The sequence below is a fragment of the Bos mutus genome, chromosome 29 (assembly GCF_027580195.1).
Source record: "Bos mutus isolate GX-2022 chromosome 29, NWIPB_WYAK_1.1, whole genome shotgun sequence".
In the NCBI taxonomy this organism is placed as follows: Eukaryota; Metazoa; Chordata; class Mammalia; order Artiodactyla; family Bovidae; genus Bos; species Bos mutus.
In genome coordinates, this window is record NC_091645.1 from 25,768,972 (window position 1) to 25,774,971 (window position 6,000).

The window sequence follows — 6,000 nt, forward strand, 5'->3', positions numbered from 1 at the left end:
TGCAATGCAGGCAGATTCTTTACTTCTGAGCCACCAGGGAAGCCCTATTAGGTAAGGGCCCAGCTTTATTTTTCTCTTTGCAAAACTATCAAACCATCCTATCTTCAATGATTTGTGATGTCTTCTTGAACATATATTATACATGTGGCCCTAGCTCTCACTCTCTATTCTGTCCCATTGGTCAATGTGTCTTTAATTGAGCAAATACTATTTTTATTACTGTATTTTGCTGTTTATCTTAACACCTGGTATGGTAAGTTCCTCTTCTTAATATCTTCCTTTTTTGAGGCTGACTTTTAATGCATTGACTTTTATTTCTGTATATGAATTTTAGAGTAATCATCTTCTGTTCCAGAAAAATTCAACTGAAATTTTCAGTATTACATGTGTGGATTAATCTGGGGTCGAATTAACATCCTTAATGTTAAGTCATCCCGTCAGTGAGCTAGAAACTTCTCTCCATGTTTGAATCATCTTTTAAGGTGTTTGTTAGCGGTTTGACACCTTCTTCATTGCAGTTCTGTGAATTACTGATGAAAGTAATTGCTAGGAATTTTATAGTTTTGCTGTTACTATGAATAGTTTATTGTTTTCGTCATGTTTCCTATTTGGGTATTTCTACTATGGAAAACCTGTTGGTTTTTGGATCAAGTGTGGGCCATCTTATTAAATTTACATATTAATTAGAGTAGTTTGTTGATTTTGAGGTTCAGGCCTTGATGATTATAGTAATGGAAATGATGACATTTTTATCTCTGCCTTTCCAATCCTTGTATCTCTTCTTTCTTTTTATTTTCTGTGCCTTGGCCAGGGCTTCCAGAACTGTGTTAGACAATAGTGGTGACAATGGGCATTCTTTGCTCATTCCTGATTCTTCAAATGATGGGCTAAAAGTTTTTCCATTTTAAAATCTTTTATGTTATGAAATTAATTTAATTTTATTTCATCTTAATTTTATAAAATTAAGATGGTTTCCTTTAAAATGTAATTTTCTAAAGGATTTTTCTCTCTCTTTTAAAAAATTCTTATTATTGATTTATTATGTTATGTTAGTTTCTGTATACAGCAAAGTATGTCAATTAGATATATATCCACTATTTTTTACATTCTTTCCCCATATAGGTCATTGCAGAGTATTAAGAAGAGTTCCCTCTGCTATGCGGTAGGTCCTTATGTATCTATTTTATATATACTATTATGTGTTTGTCAATCTAAGTCTCCCAATTTATTCCTCCTCACCCCCTGCTTTATCCCCTGATTACTACAAGGTTTTTTCCCTACATCTGTGACTCTACCTTAAAGGATTTTTTATTTTTTTAATATAAATTTATTTATTTTAATTGGAGGCTAATTACTTTACAACATTGTATTGGTTTTGCCACACATCAACACGAATCCACCACAGATGTACACGTGTTCCCCATCCTGAACCCTCCTCCAATCTCCTTCCCCATATCATCCCTCTGGGTCATCCCGTGCACCAGCCCTGAGCATCCTGTATCATGCATCGAACCTGGACTGGTGATTTGTTTCACATACGATGTTATACATGTTTCAATGCCATTCTCCCAAATCATCCCACCCTCTCCCTCTCCCACAGAGTCCAAAAGACTGTTCTATACATCTGTGTCTCTTTTGCTGTCTGACATACAGGGTTATTGTTACCATCTTTCTAAATTCCATGTATATGCATTAGTATACTGTATTGGTGTTTTTCTTTCTGGCTTACTTCACTCTGTATAATAGGTTCCAGTTCCATCCACCTCATTAGAACTGATTCAAATGTCTTCTTTTTAATGGCTGAGTAATACTCCATTGTGTATATGTACCACAGCTTTCTTATCCATTCGCCTGCTGATGGACATCTAGGTTGCTTCCATGATCTGGCTATTATAAACAGTGCTGCAATGAACATTGGGGTACACGTGTCTCTTTCAGTTCTGGTTTCCTCAGTGTGTATGCCCAGCAGTGGGATTGCTGGGTCATATGGCAGTTCTATTTCCAGTTTTTCAAGGAATCTCCACACTGTTCTCAATAGTGGCTGTACTTGTTTGCATTCCCACCAACAGTGTAAGAGGGTTCCCTTTTCTCCACACCCTCTCCAGCATTTATTGCTTGTAGACTTTTGGATAGCAGCTATTCTGACTGGCGTGAAATGGTACCTTATTGTGGTACCATTTCTCTGATAATGAGTGATGTTGAGCATCTTTTTATGTGTTTGTTAGCCATCTGTATGTCTTCTTTGGAGAAATGTCTGTTTAGTTCTTTGGCCCATTTTTTGATTGGGTCATTTATTTTTCTGGAATTGAGCTGTAGGAGTTGCTTGTATATTTTTGAGATTAATTCTTTGTCAGTTGCTTCATTTGCTCTTATTTTCTCCCATGCTGAAGACTGCCTTTTCACCTTGCTTATAGTTTCCTTTGTTTGCAGAAGCTTTTAATTTTAATTAGGTCCCATTTGTTTATTTTTGCTTTTATTTCCAATATTCTGGGAGGTGGATCATAGAGGATCCTGCTGTGATTTATGTCAGAGAGCGTTTTGCCTATGTTCTCCTCTAGGAGTTTTATAGTTTCTGGTCTTACATTTAGATCTTTAATCCATTTTGAGTTTATTTTTGTGTATGGTGTTAGAAAGTGTTCTAGTTTCATTCTTTTACAAGTGGTTGACCAGTTTTCCCAGCACCACTTGTTAAAGAGATTTCTTTTCTCCATTGTATATTCTTGCCTCCTTTGTCAAAGATAAGGTGTCCATATATGCGTGGATTAATCTCTGGGCTTTCTATTTTGTTCTGTTGATCTATATTTCTGTCTTTGTGCCATTGCCATACTGTCTTGATGACTGTGGTTTTGTAGCAGAGCCTGAAGTCAGGCAGGTTGATTCTTCCAGTTCCATTCTTCTTTCTCAAGATAGCTTTGGCTATATGAGGTTTTTTGTATTTCCTTACAAATTGTGAAATTATTTGTTCTAGCTCTGTGAAAAATACCATTGGTAGCTTGATAGGGATTGCATTGAATGTATAGGTTGCTTTGGGTAGTATACTCATTTTCACTATATTGATTTTCTGATCCATGAACACGGTATATTTCTTTATCTATTAGTGTCCTCTTTGATTTCTTTTACCAGTGTTTTATAGTTTTCTATATATAAGTCTTTTGTTTCTTTAGGTAGATGTATTCCTAGGTATTTTATTCTTTCCGTTGCAATGGTGAATGGAATTGTTTCCTTAATTTCTCTTTCTATTTTCTCATTATTAGTGTATAGGAATGCAAGGGATTTCTGTGTATTGATTTTATGTCCTGCAACTTTACTATATTCATTGATTAGCTCTAGTAATTTTCTGGTGGCGTCTTAGGGTTTTAGTTTTACTTTTTCTTTTCCAATTTGGATTCCTTTTATTTCTTTTTCTGCTCTGATTGCTGTGGCCAAAACTTGAATAGTAGTGGTGAAAGTGGGCACCCTTGTCTTGTTCCTGACTTTAGGGAAAACGCTTTCAATTTTTCACCATTGAGGATAATGTTTGCTGTGGGTTTGTCATATATAGCTCTTATTATGTTGAGGTATGTTCCTTCTATTCCTGCTTTCTGGAGAGTTTTATCATAAATGGATGTTGAATTTTGTCAAAGGCTTTCTCTGCATCTATTGAGATAATCATATGGTTTTTATTTTTCAATTTGTTAATGTGGTGTATTACATTGATTGATTTGTGGATATTGAAGAATCCTTGCATCCCTGGGATAAAGCCCACTTGGTCATGATGTATGATCTTTTTAATGTGTTGTTGGATTCTGATTGCTAGAATTTTGTTAAGGATTTTTGCATCTATGTTCATCAGTGATATTGGCCTGTAGTTTTCTTTTTTTGTGGCATCTTTGCCAGGTTTTGGTATTAGGGTGATGGTGGCCTCATAGGATGAGTTTGGAAGTTTACCTTCCTCTGCAATTTTCTGGACAAGTTTGAGTAGGATAGGTGTTAGGTCGTCTCTAAATTTTTGGTAGAAATCAGCTGTGAAGCCGTCTGGACCTGGGCTTTTGTTTGCTGGAAGATTTCTGATTACTCTTTCAATTTCCTTCCTTTTGATGGGTCTGTTAAGATTTTCTATTTCTTCCTGGTTCAGTTTTGGAAAGTTGTACTTTTCTAAGAATTTGTCCATTTCTTCCCAGTTGTCCATTTTATTGGCATATAATTGCTGATCAGATCAGATCAGTCACTCAGTCATGTTTGACTCTTTGCGACCCCATGAATCGCAGCATGCCAGGCCTCCCTGTCCATCACCAACTCCCGGAGTTCACTGAGACTCACATCTATCGAGTCAGTGATGCCATCCAGCCATCTCATCCTCTGTCGTCCCCTTCTCCTCTTGCTTCCAATCCCTCCCAGCATCAGAGTCTTTTCAGTGAGTCAACTCTTCGCATGAGGTGGCCAAAGTACTGGAGTTTCAGCTTTAGCATCATTCCTTCTAAAGAAATCCCAGGGCTGATCTTCAGAATGGACTGGTTGGATCTCCTTGCAGTCCAAGGGATTCTCAAGAGTCTTCTCCAACACCACAGTTCAAAAGCATCAATTCTTCGGCGCTCAGCCTTCTTTACAGTCCAACTCTCACATCCATACATGACCACTGGAAAAACCATAGCCTTGACTAGATGAACCTTTGTTGGCAAAGTAATGTCTCTGCTTTTGAAATAATTGCTGATAGTAGTCTCTTATGATCCTTAAAGGATGTTTTTAAAAGAAACATAACTTCAGCTTTATCAAACCCTCCTTTTTTTGATCAATCAAGATAATATTTTTCTCCTTTAGCTGATAATGTGATGAATTACATTAATTGTAGTCATAATGTTGACCAATTCTTGCATTCCAAGAGGAAACCTCACTTGGTTATGAGGGATTTTTAATGCTCATATTTGGTTTGGTAACACTATAATCTGTTTGAATTGTTTGCACCTTTAGAGGTGAAATGGAACTATTGTTTTCTTGTATTGCCCATCTCTTACTTTAGAGTCAAGTTACTCTACTTCTTTAAAATGAGCTGTACATTTCTACTCTTGATTAGTTTCCTACATCATCCTATGTAACATACTATTAACTGTCCCCTGAGATTTTAGCAGACTTTCCTGGAAAACCACTGGCCTTAGTAGGGGACACTGGGAAGAAGAGACATGTGATAGCCACTTTTGCTTATTTAATACTTAACTAACTTCCTAAAGACATCTATGTTCTTTACAACAACAACAACAACAACAGAAAGGTGCTTACTTAAAAAGTTTGAGGCTTTATGTGCCACCAGGAGTTGATTAAATGGAGATCTGAGCTCCATATTAAGTTTAACTTTGAACCAGGAAAGAGGAATTCAGATAAATCTCACTCACTTGGGTCTGTGTGGAGAGTCTACCTCTGTGAACTGGTTTTAACCAGCTCAGAATAATGTTGCTGAAGACCTTTTATGTTGAGAGATACTAGAGTCATTGCAAAGAGTTTCATGTTGTGCTGTGTGTAGCTGTTGTTGGTGTTGACTGTTGTGGCTTCTGCCAAAAATCACTGGGTGTACACGCATGAACTGTGGGTGTTGTCCTCCGTGTGAGTTGCCAGAAGTTTTCTGAGAGGAGAAACGTGGTGGATCTGGTCTCTTAGATGGTTGTTTTCAGATTTGGAGTGACTGGCATCAGATTTGTGTGCGATTCTAGGAAGTCAGTCTTTCCTTATGACACCAGCAGTCAGTGGAGGCTGTTTTCCTATACTGTTGGACCAGGGGCAGAGTGAGGAGCCCCCCAGAGCAGAGTTGACTGCCTCCTAGCAGGTGACCTCAGAATCAGGGGGCTGCTGTCCTCTACCAGATAAACAGAGATCCTCAGGAAGCTCAGAGCAGCTGTGCAGTATGTTTCCTTTTCTGATGTGTCAATTCTAACCCTCACGTGTCTTTTCTTTTTTTGAGGAAAAAAAAAAAAAAAAAAGCTACATACTCTACAATGTGCAGGGCATTAATAATTTATTCAGTGCTATTTT